Raw genomic sequence first — 17,649 nt, 5'->3', positions numbered from 1 at the left:
CCGATGTGGAATGTAACACTATTCATTTATTAGCCGATATCTCAATAATTTGTACATCGGATAATTAAGTGAAAGAAAAGTGCAAACACATAAAAAAAGGAACATTATCTTTAGTTGGAAATCATAATTCTAAAGTAATAGAATATCATACTCTACCATAAAAAAATAATACCGCTTAAAATATATCGTCCTAAGAATTACACTATGGCACATATCGGATATTTTGTTGAAAAATTATGGTAAAATTCCCCTTTTTTGCACACATGAAAAGTCATTAGCCATCAACATCAATTTTCACCACACATCTTGTATTTATGCCCATCTAATTCTTATGTATAAATATGCGAAGTCGCTAACAAAAACATATGCCTTTCCATGGTAACATACATACCATAAGGATGCCAGATCTCAAACAAGATCATCACCATTAATAACGAAATATATATTTTTAGTTGTATTAGAGCTTTATGTCGAATTTGCTTCACCTGGACAGTTTCACTTAACATGCCCAAACGGCCTACACTTCCAACATATTAGAGTCTTCTTTCTAGTCTCAAATGTCAAAATTGTCCATTCTAAAGAAGTATAACTGCTACTTTCTAGGTTTTTTTTCCGACAACAGTTTGTTAGTAACATCCTCTTTCTCATACATCATAATGGGATTTATATGCTCATAAAGAGATGTAAAAGATAATATGAGCCTCAATACTTTGTCCTCATCTTCAAACTTCCATTCAATAACCTTTAGTTCTAACACAATATTATTAAAAACACTTAATGGTCTCAAATTTGTTGTGCCTCTATTCATATGAAGAGTATGAAACTGATCCTTGAGATCGAAACTAGTTCATCAACCTTGGCAACTATTGTTGGATTAGGTGTCTAAGCCCATAACTATTTTGGTATGTACTTGACCCGATTGTGAGCATGGTCATTTTGGGTTGCCTTCACCATAACAACTGATAGGATGAATTAAGGAGAAAAAGGATTAATTATGATTTATTAATATATTATATGAATAATATATTAAAAGAAATATCGTATTGTTTAATTAATATTAGTCAAGAATTAATAAGAATTAATTTTGTGGCTAAAAGAGATTAATTAAATAAAGGGGACTGATATTGCAATTATATGATAGTTGCAATTGGGCTATGGATTCCTACTGGAAAGGAGATTGGACAAAATATATGGGAAGCCCATATGGATTTCGTCCAAGGGATTTCTAGGGGAACTTCATGGGTTGCTTAAGGCCTAAGCAGAGAATTAGGGTTTCACCTGAAACCCTAGCAGCCCACACAAGTATATGTTAATTCGATTATTGTATGTTAGATCTAGGGTTTATGAGCTTTGGCTAATTATTTCATGTTCATTAGACACACTAGATCCAAAGCTTTAGGGTTTGCATGTACACCATAGGATTGATGTAGTACTCATAACCCATCAGTAGTATCAGAGCCTAGGTTGTTTATATAATGTATTTGATGCTATATTTAATAATTCAAAGATGAAAATTTTTCGTTTTTTGGGTTCTAACCAGGCTGACGACGTGAGCATTGTGCTCACGACGTGAGCTCAAATCTGACAGCTAATCTCGAAAATTTTGCCATATTTTGATTTGGATAATTACAATAAACTGTCTTTCCAGATAAAATCCGATTTTTTCATTATGGTATTGATTATCCAAATCCAAATAGTAGATAATTGTCAAAATTAAGATAATTACTTGTTTTATAAGATAAAGATTAATTATTTGTAGTTTTGATTTGTATTATCTTGGAAGGAAATTTAATTAGGTCAAACTTAGATAATCACTAATTATTTGATTAATTGAATTATTTGTAATTTGATCTAGGAAGTTTTGAAAAGTATCAATACTTGCCCTCAAGTTTTGGAATTTAAAGTTTTGATTAACAAATTAATTTTGAAATATTAAATTCTAAAACTCTAGTATTTTGAAAAGTTCAAATTACACCATTATGGTTTTATTAAATTAATTAAGTGTGTAATTAAACGAGAGTTGATAAATCCATAATGTAATGGTTTGTATTTAACAAAATTAGAAGTATAATTTATTAAATTAAACCACCTAGTATTTTAAAAGTGTAAAATACACCCTTATACTATATAAAATTAAAAGTCTAATATTATGAGTAAAAGGTCAGTCTTACTGTTAGTAGACCTCATTCACGAAGCTGGTCTATAAAGGGTGTTTAAGCAAATTGCCTATAAAATGGCGATTGAATGGGTATCCACTCTTACCCACTTCACTCTTGACTAGTGGAGCGTCGTTAGCCGAACGGGTAGGATAGGACGCAACCTTCCATTATAAGTATAATGAAGTACTAAGTAACTAAACATTTTTATAAATCCCAAATCTTAGTTACTTCAGGAAAAATGTGGAGTTAGTGCTATTCCATGAAATTACACTTTGTACCCTTGCTAAGACGTTAGTGGAGCATGTGTATTTAACCGGCACACTAATTGGGCTCTAATAAAATGTGGGAAAGGGTGGCTCGATGTTTGTCATAGATCGATGGAGCGTGTGTGGTTAACCGGCACATTGATTAGGTGACTGTAACATTGGAGGCACCATGTATATTTGCATGGTTATCCACAACTTGTTTCTGATCCTCGACATCCCAGTCACAAACAAAGGGCACACTCGAGATTTAAACATGTCGTTGAAAAGTTCAATGAATCTCAAAAGATCTAGGAGTTTCAATTCATTTAAAACTTAATTTTCAATTTTCATTTTTCATTGTGGAAATTGGTAAATCCTCATTTACCTACCTTCAAATATTCTGCAATTTGGATTACAGCATCCCTCTTCCATATTGTAGGATGTTGTGTTGGTCCTAGCCTTGATATTTCATTTGGGTGTTATATCAAGTACTCCAATCAACTAACTTGAATTTCTCCCGTTTTGTAGATGTCAAAATCTATCAACTATGGTCTTCCTGAATCCGTTGGAAAAAGTTTTCTGCTTGAAGATGATGTTCCACGATTGAATTGTGGAAATGGAAATCATGCTTCACTTCCTCCACCTCCTCCAACTATTCTCCCTGACCCACGTGTTTGAAGACTTGAAAAGTTCAAGGTCATTCAAGCCCTGTTGGCAAACAAACACGAAGATGGAAAGTCTGTATGTGCTCATGTCTTGGATATGAAGTTGCATATTGATAGATTTGGAATGTTAGGTGTCGATGTCTCAAGGAAGTTGGCCATTGACTGGGTTCTTCACTCACTTCCTAAATCGTATGGTAAGTTTGTTAGAGAGTACTATATGATGGACCATGACGTGATCCTCATTGATTTGATTTATTTGCTTATTGCTGCTAAATCAGAAATGATTTGGCGTACTGGTCGAGTAAATTTGTCTGGTAAATCAGTGTCCCAACCTTCTATGGGCAATGGAAACATTAGAAGTCCAGAAAAGTTTTCTCTACGCAACAGAAAAGCCGATTCAGAGATAGTCTCGTGTACCATTCCAGAAGAATCCATATGTTTCTACTGCCAAAAAGAGGAGGCACTGGTTATGAAGCTGCCCTGACTACCTGAGGGATCTAAGAGATAGGAGAGTCAAGATGTATGACTCTACTTCAGGTAAAATCCACTATCTAACTCTATTAAGTTACTATTTAGAGATTCTAAATACATGATGTGATAAGATTACATTTGGTGTTTTGTAGGATCGAAGACAAGAGAGGAAGCTTAAAGGAAGAAGTAAGCTGAGTCTGATTGCGAAGAAATGGATTTCAATTGCATGATTTGATGATCGGATTTTTGGAGCTGCTACTTTTAGAGCTATGATAGATTATTTAGGGATATGAAATAACATAGTTTTCATTTGAATTTGCATTGTAAGGAAAAGTTTTTCCGCACCTTTTTATAAATAAAATAAATTTCGAGATTTGTCTTATTTATATATCCTTGCAATGTTATTTATGAAAAATGGATGCTTGTGTGTTTCTATTGTACACAATATTAAGTGGATGTGATTCTTAGTTATGTTATTTATGGTAGTGTCATAATTTTTCTAAGTAAGGAAAGATTCCCGTTGCCCAAGTATTAATTGGACAGAAGCTTGGAATCACATTATTTGAATCATGTGATGTATGGAAATCTTGGTACTTGGGAAATTAAGACTAATTCCTTGATCACACAAGTATGTGAGTTAAGTGAAGGACTAAAGGACTAGAACACAATGTTGTGCACTGGTCAAGTCCACCACAAATAACAATAAGACTATTCGTCATAATTTAATAAAACTCTAGTAAATGTGGTTATGCTTACAAGATTAAGTATAATTCTGAATTATTGAAAAAGTTTCGATAATAGAAGAACGAATAAGAAGAATCAATTAGGCAGAAAGATAAAAGTTTCTCCAATCTGAAAAGATGGGAGAGTACTTTAGTATCATGTTTTATGATCGTCTTATTGATTGTGAAACCATATCACAATTGATCCTCTAGGTAAACCTTAGTGCACTAGTATGGATAAAAAGAGGAATCTGAAACTATTGAAATGGTTAAGTCAAAAAGTGAATCATACTTCGTTACAAAACAAGTCTCAGAATCATACTCCAAGATTGTGACTTGAGTGACACATCTTAAGAAGTTCTAACACACTCATCAAATGTGAAGTAGAAAAATTGTTTTTCTTACTCTTGCACATTTGAAATTGGTAAATTGTGATGTCTTGGATAAGACAAAGACCAACTAATACCAATTGTATGTAGTGTTTGTCTTGATAAGAATCCTCACTAACTCCTGAATATTTGTTTTTCATGAAATATTTCTTGACAAGAGAATCTTATATGTCAAGAGGTCAGTGGGAGTCTAAATGATCTTGAAAAGGATCAAGAACTAATCAAGAGTAGACCTATTATTAAACACTAGCACACGGCTTGAGGTTTGTAACCTATCGTGTTGACACATTCTTGTATCTGTGCTATTCCAGTAAAGTTACTTATGCACATGAGTTCTACGAGTTCTCAATAAAGTGCATAAAGGCAATCACCTTGTTCAATGAAAGTACATCGACTAGTATAGGTGGGTTGATAAATAACTTGTAAGTAATGGTGGGACCCTTGATGGCAAGAAATTAAGAATGAACAAGTTCTGTCCAGAAGAGTTTGGATTTGTCACAAACATTATCTTATTATTATGGTTATCACAAATTCACATGGACAAGAACACATACACCATAAAATCTAAGTGTCATAAGGTTTCTCTCTTTCATGAAAATGATTGTGAGGAAACGCTTTCACTAGGAAGATTTTAAGGAGTTAGCTGTTGTGTAAATTGCATTCTCAAATTCGATTATGGTTATGACATCCCTCTTTATAGTTCGAATTGTGAGATTTGGCAATTAGTTTAAACATTTAAGACTTATTACTATAAGTGCTTAAATTGTTTAGACACACGTATAAGCTTTCTAAAGAAAGGTGTGTTAGAATTGGGGTATAGAAAACTTGGAAATTATGAGAATTGTAGCTTTCACTTTCAGATTAAAGTATTTAGGTGGTACTCCCAATCTTTAATCGGATAAGAATTAGAATTAAGAGAAAACAAAAGAGAGAATGTTTTGATGTTATGAAGAAGAAGTGTACCAACTACAGATTCGGATATGATCATATAACAGAAAAAACTTACTGTCTTAAAACTGCCACATGATAGCTTTATGTCCTAAAACTGTCCACAAACAGTCATAAACAACCTTAAATCCGGGTCTAGAATATGGATCACAAAACAGGGTACATTTATCAAAAATCCGGATTTTGATCCCAGCCAGGGGCTCTGCCCCTTGGACCCCACCAGGGGTTGCCGCCCCTTGGACCCCACTCCCAGGGGCGCTGCCCCCGGACTCCCGTCGGTTTAGGGGCTTCGCCCCTAAATAGCAGTATACTTTCAACAAAGACAAAATTAAACAAATGTGCACTCCACACCATACCGATTTGTTCAATAATTGTCAAAGTGACATTGATCAACAAATTAACCCCATTACACTTAAATAACATTAGTGATATAAAATCACCAACATGGTGTATGAGGTTGAGAAGCTTAGATAAAGGCTTATCGAAGTAGATCATATTGGAACTATGAACTTTGGTTGTCAATAAGTATTGATTTCTAGAAGTTCAAATGTTTTTTGAATATGTGTCAAAGCTAGTGGAAGCATAAATGTTATGTTGGTATGGATATAATCATCATGTTAGTGGGAGCATGATTATTATTTTAAGTGTTGCAAGTTAGTAACATTAATTATAGAAAACAAAGTTTCAATTTGCAAAGGTTGAATAAGTGTTTTGCTATAATTAAGGGAGAGAATATTATACTTCATTTCAAATCTAAAGGCTTAGATCGAGAAATTTTAATTGAATTTAGTTAAAGGACATATATGGATGTTATGTTGAAAATATTCAACTTAAAAGGATTCCATGTATGTCAATATTATAGCAAGGAATTGGTAAAGTATCACGTTTTTCATTATGAATCGTGTCCCATATGCTTCGGGTATAGGATCGATTGCATATGCTGTAATATGCGACCATTCTAAAATTTTCCAAATGCCTAGGGCATTTAGAGGGAAAAGGGACTAGAACTGGTTTGAGTAAAATAATTGAGCAACTGTCAACGACAATCTAAGGTTCGGTAAGGATTGATTGCTTATGGGTAGTTGGAAGTATAGTAACGAATGGACCATAATGACATTATTATGATTAGATATGATTTTATTAATAATGAGTTTTCGTATGGAAAATATGGAAATGTTTTCATATTGGGAGTTGGACGTTAAGAATTTATGTCTAGATTAAAACTTTTATGCAAGAAAGATATTCAAAGGAATGTACTTTGAATGTGAGACTTCACATCTATGGGATTGTCTTATAACACTCCCCAATATAGAACTTTGTAATTTCATTGGCAAAGTCTTGGTAACTTTTTTGCAATAAGATTACGAAAGGATAATTGCATAAAATGTTAGAATCTAACATATTTTAGTAGTGGCAATAATTTTGTGTTCTTACACTAACGATAAGGATTAGTAGTGTGAAATGAGTATCATTGGAAATGTTTTTCAATTTATCTATTTCTCAAAGTATGGACCATAGGTAAACAGAGTGTGCATGCTTGGTGCATGGGACAACTGTTGTTATAATTCAAGCAATAAGTTGATTATCCGAAACATTATACAGTGAATAATGTGTAATCAATATGGTGACTAAATAAAAGAAGTTTTATTTATACTCAAAAGTTTGGGGCCATATTGGGTTCGATTATTCTTGTGTTTCACTTTGCATGTTTTGACTTCATGAATAATAAGATTATTCGAACATTCCACAGTCGCTCAAACTTTGGGAGTAGGTATGAAAGAAGATTATCATGAATTGGTTTGTAGATTGTCGAAAGTGTATTAAACATAGCAAAATTTTGCTGCAACGTTCATGAGTGCTTATGAATAAGATTTGAGCATTGGATTAAACCCACGCTCACTTGAATCACTTCATGGATTTTATCACGGGTGATTAGTGAGACGATAATATCTTATATTCTTGAAACCGAGATGTGTGAGTTGTATTCTGCAAGTCAGTTGCACATTGATAATATGTAAACGCACCAGTAAATTGGTGTTATAAAACATATTGTTGTGTGTGAATTCATGAGTAGGTACAAGCGAGCATTTAAGTCGACGTTTATCCGTTCCTTTTACCTATAGTGGGATAAAAGCGATATATGTGGGCCCCTCGATGATTTAGTGATGACACCCTAAGCGCCTGGCCAAGCCGGGACTAAGTTGATGTGTTCAATTGTAGTCTGTTTTCAGTCGTCATAAATCAGAAATCGGGAAACAACACATGAACAAAGAGTGTGATTAAAATCCATATCTCAGTTCATACAATATCTAGAATGGAGGAATATATGATCCCTTATCTAAAGGACACGTATCTGATATGATCAGAGTTCGACAACGGCTTTTGAAAGCTACGATTGCTGATCAGGTTCCGAAGTCATACGTAATATATTTATTAGACTTATCCAAGTGGGAGACTGTTGGATTAGGTGTCTAAGTCCATAACTATTTTGGTATGTACTTGACCCGATTGTGAGCATGGTCCTTTTGGGTTTCCTGCACCATAGCAACTGATAGGATGAATTAAGGAGAAAAAGGATTAATTATGATTTATTAATATATTGTATGAATAATATATTAAAAGAGAAGTCATATTGTTTATTTAGTATTAGTCAAGAATTAATAAGAATTAATTTTGTTGCTAAAAGAGATTAATTAAATAAAGGGGACTGATATTGCAATTATATGATAGTTGCAATTGGGCTATGGATTCCTAATGGAAAGGAGATTGGATGAAATCTATGGGAAGCCCATATGGATTTCGTCCAAGGGCTTTCTAGGGGAACTCCATTGGTTGCTTAAGGCCTAAGCAGAGAATTAGAGTTTCATATGAAACCCTAGCAGCCCACACAAGTATAAAAGGACCCCTAAGGCTCCCAAAAACGTGGCTAAGTGATCTCTAAGGGTCATGGAAGTTTTGGTGCTCCTCCTCCTTCTCCTAAGTCATCTTGTTGCTCATGGTGTTTATGACTCCATTAGAGGTGCAACATTTGAGGTACTAAGCTTTCAAAAGTCAAGATCAAGGAGATTTGTGATTGTTATTGCTACATAACAATCGAGGTAAGACCTAAACCCTAATTCATATGTTAATTCAATTATTGTATGCTAGATCTAGGGTTTATGAGCTTTGGCTGATTATTACATATTCATTAGACAAACTAGATCTAAAGCTTTAGGGTTTGCATGTACACCATAGGATTGATGTAGTGCTTATAACCCATCATCTATAACATCCCGATGTCCAGGTTCTTGAAAATTCATCCCTATAGTTCTATTTCATATAAAATTGGTCCTTAATTCCAAGAATTATGCTTTGAAGCCCTAGTGACAATTTCGTAATTCGGGCAGGAGGGGCACACCAAGCATACATGTGTGTACGTTGAGCGTACGAGAGTGCGCCCTAGTACGTTGGGCGTAGACTTATGTACGCGGGGCATACTAATATCAGGAGGAAACCCTAATTTTTAGAGTTTGAGGGTTATTTAAGCAACATTATGGCTTATTTCTCCCTACCTTTTCAGCCGCCACATCCTTTGAGACGTTTTTGTAAACCCTAGCCCCTTAGTGTGTGTTTTGAGCTCAAGAGTGTGTTTTTGGTGTATTAAAGGAAGAAGAAGTCGCATCAAGGAGCCTTGAAGTGGAAACAAGCTTGTGGATCTCGGATCTTTGCATTCTTAAGAAGCTTTAGAAGGTATAAAGTCAATACCTTGATGTCTTGGTTGTTAGATCCCATTTTGGGTGTTTTATGTTGCTTTTCTTGTCCCAAAGGTCCCATATTGTGCATGGTTGGTTATTTTCGTTTTGAGTTATCCTTCCAAACCCTAGGAGGGGTCCTAAGCCATAAAAATGAAATGCCAAATTGCTAGAATTTTTTCATGCATCTTGTAGAAGGTCTTAATGGATTAAGACTTTGTATTAAGCACTTTATGGACTTGTAAAGTCATAAATTTGGAAACATTATGACTCTAGGGTGCATTTGGATTGTATATCTGAAGTACAGGCTTGAGTGCTCAAGCCATTAAGCACTTAATGAAGTTTTTGGGGTTGCGAGGTTATGCCCTGCATAAGTGGGAGTACGCCTCGCATACTCGGTTAACCACCACAATGGTGGTCTTGTAAGAGGCTTTGCGTACGCTAAGCGTACCTCTGGAGTATGCCCCACATACTCGCATAAGTCAGCCTTGTTGAGTTGACTCGGTTGAGTTGACTCTGATGTGTTGACTCGGTTGACTTAGTGGGTTTGACCAGTTGACTTTGACTGAGTTTGACCAAGTTCGACCAAGTTTGACCAAGTTTGACCTGGAGGGTATTTTGGGTATTTTGGGGTTTTAATGGAATCAGTCATTTGGTGGAAATAGGTATCGTTTAGAGAGCAGAGATTCGGAGTTGGGCCTCATCAGTTATGTTCAGTTTGTGAGGTGAGTTTTCCTCACAGTACTTGCGGGTAGAAGGCACAAATCTCGGCCCATTGGATTGACATCCTGTTATGCATGCTATTATACTGAAATTTTATGTTAGATCGGTATCCTGGTATATAGTATGATGCTATGCTTAGTGGTCTGTAGATTTGTTTGATTGGCTGTAGATTGTTATATGATTATCTGTTAAATGTGCAAATGCTTGGTCAGTGGCTAAGGCTTCACTCCTTTGTGCGTAAGCCAATAGGCCGGGGCATACCAACCCGATGGTTGAATGGGCCCGAGGGTATTCCATCCCGATGATGATTGGACCCATATTATGTTGGCATTCTAACCCGATGGTTGAGGGGCTTGGGGTATTCTAACCCGATGGTTAATTGGACCCATAGTTTGCTATTATTATATGTGTTATTTGTTTATGTGTTGGTACTTTGGGGGAACTCACTAAGCTTTAGACTTACAGTTTTGGGTTATATTTTAGGTACATCAGATGATTGCAGGAAGGCGAAGGCTTGACCGTTCACCTCCTCATGTTTTGTTTTATGATTTTGGGAAAACTCCGATATTAAACATGTTTTGAAAACTATTTTGTAAATAATGATGATTTGTGTATTGGTTTTAAATGTTTAAATTTTTCATGAATTTTGTGGATGTTACAGCAACTCTAAGATAAATCAAGAGTATATTTGACAAAGGCACAAATGGAAAAAAAACACAAAAATGTATTTGTAATTTTATTTTGACAAAATTGCAAAAATGGTCCCTATGGTATGCATTTTTGGGGTTTTGGTCCAAACCACGGGTTTTTTTGGATTCGTGGTCCTTTTGGGCTAGTTTCATTGTAAAATTGGTCCCCGATAAACTTGAAAAGACGACTTTGCCCTTTTAATTTGGTTTTTCTATTTACTTAATTATTTTTTCTTTTATTTAAATATAAATGTTAAATCAAATCAAGAATGGGACCCACCTGTCCCCCCCCCCCCTCTCTATTATAGGAAGGTGTTTCTTTCTTCCTAAACAGACGGTAGGATACGACTGATAAAAAAAGGGCCACTTCATCTACACCAATTCACAGTCCGAGCCTCTTGATTTTGAAACAACACTACCGTTACACTAATGCCCCACCATAGAACCATTGGTAACTGTCGTGAATCATTACCGTTGGCCAACATTTGGCAACCAACAACCCTAACATCCTCTCCAGTTCAGATAATCAACCACCACCATCATTTATGTTGCAAGGACGGCCGGAAACCGCCATCCAACACTTTCACCGGCGAGAAAACCACCCACAACCACCGCTACTGTTGATTCCGACCACCACCGAGTTCCCCCTCCTCCCCCACTCGTATCTCCATCCAATTAACACAGAAGCGAAGAAACAGAAGGTCGTTAGAGCAACCCCGTATCGCACGCCACCACAAATCGCTGCTGCCGCTGCCGACAGCCTCCAGCCACCGTCGCCCGCTGCTTCGGCCGTCGATGGTAAGCCATCCATCCCCTCATTCCGTGTAGAGTGGTCGTATCCCCTTAATCCATTTCATCAGTCGAATTGAGGGGCGAAGGTCTCGATTTTTTTCTTGTGTGTTGAGGATGGGTCTGTAAATCACGAGTTGGCGAATGGTGGTGCAGGTAAGGAAGAAACAGAGAGAATGTTCGAGAATGAAGGTGCAAGTAAGGAAGAAGAAGAAGAAGAAGAAGAAGAAGAAGAAGAAGAAGAAGAAGAAGAAGAAGAAGAAGAATAAGGGGTGGAGAAGTGAGGTTTTTTTTTTTTTTTTTTTTTTGAGAGAGAGAGAGAAGGCAGGTGGGTCCCATTTTTGATTTGATTTAACATTTATACTTAAATAAAAGAAAAAATAATTAAGTAAATGGAAAAAACAAATTAAAAGGGCAAAATTATCTTTTCAAGTTTATCGGGGACCAATTTTACTATGAAACTAGCCCAAAAGGACCACGAATCCAAAAAAGTCGTGGTTTGGACCAAAACCCCCAAAAATGCATACCATGGGGACCATTTTTACAATTTTGTCTTTCATTTTCTTATAGATTTTGTCATTTAATTATTGATCATAGCAGGTCCAATATTATACTTTTGACCTTTTAAAGAAACCACTATTGTATTTACCAAATTATAACAAAAAAATCATAAAACAACAAAATAATTTCATTATTTTATCAAGCTTATCAGTAAGCTAAGATTTATAATTAAATAATAGTTTATCGGTTATTTCCATACAGAATAATAGAAGTGAAAATATTCTGTAGAAATATTTTTTTAATGCTAAAAGCTTTATAATGATTTCATCATTACAAAAGTTAGTTAAATAGCCGTATCAAATAACATTACATATATCTTTTTGTAATTGGGAAATAATACATTATAAATATACAAAATAATATAAAATATATTGTTATAATACACCTCTACAATTTGATCAAAAGGAGACCGAATGTTCAAGTTGTTTCTAAAATTTAGAAATGTTGATGATGAAGAACCTTTATGGAAGATGTCGATATATTGGTAGGCCGAAGGTATGTGAAAGAATCGAACATGGCCAATGAAAACTTTTTCTCTAACAAAGTATATATCCATCTCCATGTGCTTTTTATGTTGATGTTGAACTAGGTTACCACACAAGTTGACAACATAAACATTTTTGGAATACACCAAAGTGTCCTGAAAAAGGGAAATATACATTTGTAATAGAATATTATGTATTAATTCGGTACATTACAACAACAACATTAGCTATACCCTGGAACTTGGCCTCGGAACTGGACGATGAAAACATGGCTTGTTGGTTGGCTGACTACGAGATGAGGTTCTTACCTATTAAGAAATAGTAGCATGATATGGATCACCATGAACCAGGACATCTACCCTAATTTGTGTTAGTATAGGAGACAACATGTATAGGTATGGAAGGCTATAATTGTAATTCGAGATGAATAATTCCCTTTAAATACCATACAATATTTTTTAAAGTATTAAAATATGTTTTTTAGGGAGAATCCATAAATAGGCAAACATGATGCACAATGTAAGCGATATCCAACTAGGTAGGTGAGATATTGGAGGGTGTTTTTGAGTTTGCGGTATAGAGACTAGTTAACTACTGGATCCCCATAAGCAATGTTGCAAAAGTCGGCCTAGGTAGCTGATTAATCGGAATCGGGTAGGGGCCGAGGCGCCTAATTAGGAATCGGAAAAAAAAAACAGTATTGGTAAAAATTGGTCGAATTTGGTTAAATCGATCAAAATTGGAAAAAGCCAGCAAGAATCGAAAAAAAAAAAAAATGAAAAACTCGGAAATTTTGACTTTTTTAAGAATAAATATATAATTGTTATTAATATTCATGTATTTTGTTATAAGTTTAATAAAGTTGTTATATATATATATATATATATATATATATATATATATATGATTTTTTAAAGTTAGTTTCATATAATTTATCCCATCCGAGTACTCCATGCCTAGACCGGTTACTTGTCAGGCGCTAGTCCGCCGCCGTGGGAATGCTTAACGAGTTTTGCAACACTACCCATAAATAATACTAATTTTGGTGTTTGTGTTAATCGACATGACCACATGTTTGTAGTTGTCCATCTTAGTTGTTTGAATAATAGGCTCGATGTAGTTTTGTTGGTGGAGAAGCATATATTTAGAGGTCTGGTCGTCAAGAATAGGAGAACGACTAAGTCGGTCATGTTAAATTCCTATTTTAGCGTTTGGATAAGATTGTATTTAAGGTTTGCATTGAAGTTGTGAGGTAAAAGTTATCTACATATAGAAGTAAGTATGTAATGTCATGAGCGTGTTTGTATGTAAAAGAGATAAGTATCGTTGTTGTTGCACTTGAAATTGAGTTAGGTAAAGACGGTGGTAAACCGTTCATACCAAGCTCGTGAGCCTTGTTTTAGGTCATATAGAGACGTGTGAGGCTTTCATACATGTATAGGGTAGGCCATGTGATAAAAATTTGTAGGTTGTGTATGTAAAAGTTTTCATGAAAATGACCATGTAGAAATACATTTTAATATCAAGTTAATGTATGTATTATATGCAATCCAAATGAAGGATTAGAATATTGTGAATCGTTTCTGGTTTGACAATGAGGTTGAATGTCTCATTGCAATCAACATTGATCTCATGAGATTTCCCATTAACAATGAGACGTGCTTCGTATTATTCAAGAGTACCACTGACTCTAAATGTGTGCCAAAATAGCAAAAAGAAACATATAATGTTTTGATTTGCAGTTCGTGGCACTAGTTCCCATGTTGTTTGCTTAAGAAAATCATTATATGCGGAGTTCATTACCTCTTTCTATTTAAAATCTATTTTTCGGGTAAGTCCTTAAATTCATATTTGTTAAATTTAAGAAAAGTAGAATTGGACATATGTAGTGGGTGCATGTCTTATACATGGTATGTTAGTGCCACATGGACGTGGCACGTCCTTGAATGAGGTATGAGGTGCATGACACTGCAAACAACTCAAAACCCTAAGTCTCGGGACTAAGACACTATTTAAAGGCTCTAACTTATAGGGTTCCTTCTTATCAACCTCTCACCTCTCCAAAAACCCTAGATCCAGTGAATCTTGAAGAAGTGCTTGTTTGGTGCAAAAGGAAGCAAGATCCAGTGATTTCTAGTCTTCTTATCATCTCCAAATCCTCGATAAGTCATAAAGTTCCAATCATTACGGTCTTAATATTCTAGATCCAAAGGTTTATGCACTTTGATCCCTTTTTGGTATGACTTGGAGTTTGAAAAACTTTGTGGTATGTTTCGGTTAGTTTTCTAGACTTATTGTGGTAAAGAAATGCATGTTTAAGTCCTTTTGAGACATGAACAATGATTCAACCTTTTTGGATTTGATTTAGATACAAGGTTAGTATTTGTTTAGTTAGGGGCATGCTTAATGGTAAAGTTTGGATTTTAAACCATTAGAAATCTTCCAAGATGGTGTCTAGAAAGTTATAGCCCCTGATTTAACAGATAAATTACTTAACAAAAGGAGTAAAGTGAACGGTGCTACGCGTCACATAGAGTTGTGGAACCCAACTATTTGTTGTGTAGTGTATGTAGAGATAAGAATTTGGACCTCCAGACCAAGACCTAGACATGGTAAGCCTCAACAGGTTAAGTCCAAGATCCATCAATTTCTACAAAACCATTCCAATCCAGGAGCCCGTCCGGTCTACAAGCTCACCCCTACATCCAAGAACCAGGAACCGAACCTGGACCTAGACCTACAAGGTCCACCAAATTCTACAAAACCAGACCCGTCCAAGAGCCGATTCGGTCCAGTTGTTCACCCGTAAGTATATACGACGCATCCAGTTTCACTTTAGGTCAAACTTTGTTGGACTAAGGGTTTTGGACCGAGGTTTAACCTCTATCTTTACTATGGGATATTGGGTTTCTCATTATGGTGATTTAGATGGTTCGTATAGCGGTGCCCTCGAGGACTTATGTGTGTGGATTCAACTCTTTGTTCATGTGAGTTTCTAACTACACTATAGATGTAAGAGTATTATTAGAGCACATATATATATATATATATATATATATATATATATATATATATATATATATATATATATATATATATAGTCTTTTTTATGTTAATTGCTAAGTCGTATGATATGTTCTTATGACTAGTATGGAATGATGACAAATTGGCGACAAGCTAAAAGCTTATATGCGATAATGGATCAGTGATAGGCAGTAAGTTTAAATGTTATGACAGGAGGGTGATAGGCTGTGAGGCTAGTGAAATGATGAATGATGGTGGTCCATCAGATGGTTTTCATTGTATGTATATGCATGTATTTTATATTTTGGAACTCACTAAGCTTTGTGCTTACGTTTTAAAGTTAAATGTATTCAGATTGTTCCAAAGGGTGCGACTTAACTGTACATGAATCGAGATTGTTATGCTTTTGGATTTCTATAAACTCTAATATATGTTTTGACTTATTTGGTGATGATGATTGATAAATGTTTTTATAAAATTTTATAAAATTGGTTTTTGAGATCATTTAGTTAAATTTAAAAAAATGGTTGAAATTTGGTATGTTATATTATAATTTTGATTAAATAAGGTAACCATCGGTTTAGATGGATTACGATAGATTTTTTTGGGTACGAAAGAGAGGATTTGGTTTGATGTTAATCCTACTTTTGGATTTGGTTTGCATTAGGTGTAATGAGGAGGGTCAGGGTAATGAGGGGATAATATGGTAGGGAGATAAATAGGTTAAGGATGGAGGACATTTGAGGGTTAGAAGAGGCGTAGGATTATTAAGAGAAGTGAAGTGAACCAGGATTAGGATGTTCAAACTAAGAGGATGAAGGCAGGTGGGCTGGCGAGTAGTCAAAGGTGGTGGATTATTCACACTAGACTATATGAGGGGAATAGGGTTGCATAAGGGATGTTAGGTTTGGTAAGGTTGGGGTTAAAGATGGTGATACATGTTGGTGATGTTTTATGTAAGGGGATGGTTTTGTTTCATCGAGGAAGTCATATTAGGTGGGTCGGTATTTAGGAAAGTTTCAGTAGGAAAAAAAATTTAGAGCATATATATATATATATATATATATATATATATATATATATATATAGTCTTTTGTATGTTAATTGTTAAGTCGTATGCTGTGTTCTTATGACTGGTATTGAATGATGACAAATTGACGACATGCTAAAAGCTTATATGCGATAATGGATCGGTGATAGGCAGTAAGTTTAAATGTTATGACGGGAGAGTGATAGGCTGTGAGGCTAGTGTGTCACACCCCAAAACCTGAACGGCAGAATCGTTTGGGGGTGGAGGACGTCATGTATAGTATCACAACAATGCAAAGTAGTAAACAAGCAACAACATCATCCATTGCATTAATAATATAATTTCATACAAGTGTGTTCTGTCAAGTTATATAGACACCAAAAAGTACATCAAAATAAAATAGGAGTCTTGAAGAAACTCCATCTTCTCAAAAATCTGGCACCGGTACCTGTCTACTGGCGACCTGAGAATACAAGTTATTTTGAAAGCGAGTATCAACTTTAAAGCTGGTGAGATCATAAGTATATTAGTGTCTGAGTTTGTATGAAAGCATTTGTAAGATGTAATGTATAAGTTTTGTAAAGTTTGTATTTGTTTGAACTATCCTAGAAAACCCTATGTTTCCTACTAAGATTAGCCTTCTACCAAGGCATCTAGTAACTGTGTATGTCTCTTGTAAGAGTGTGTATTTTCCCAAATTCGACTATCATTAACCAAAAATATAGTTTTTACATTACCGTGCATCGTGTGAATGTTCACGAAGTGAATGTAATAGGAAAAATATTATAGTACTGTAGTGTTGTATTAAGTAACTACTGCTGTACTAACTACCTGAAACCAATTGTTATTTAAAGTACCATGTGATCGGCCTGTACCCTGCTACCGACTCAATAGTAAAACGACAATGTAAGACGCCGTAAGAAATGACATTTGGCACCCGTAGACTTGCAAGTCCCAATGTAGCGAGCAAAAAGGTGTAGGATAGTCAATCTAGTATAGATCTATACGCATACTCATA

The sequence above is a fragment of the Lactuca serriola genome, chromosome 4 (genome assembly GCF_051521515.1).
Source record: "Lactuca serriola cultivar US96UC23 chromosome 4, Lser_US96UC23_V15, whole genome shotgun sequence".
Taxonomy (NCBI): domain Eukaryota; kingdom Viridiplantae; phylum Streptophyta; class Magnoliopsida; order Asterales; family Asteraceae; genus Lactuca; species Lactuca serriola.
The sequence above is the reverse complement of the archived record's forward strand: the minus strand, read 5'-3'. Positions refer to the sequence as shown.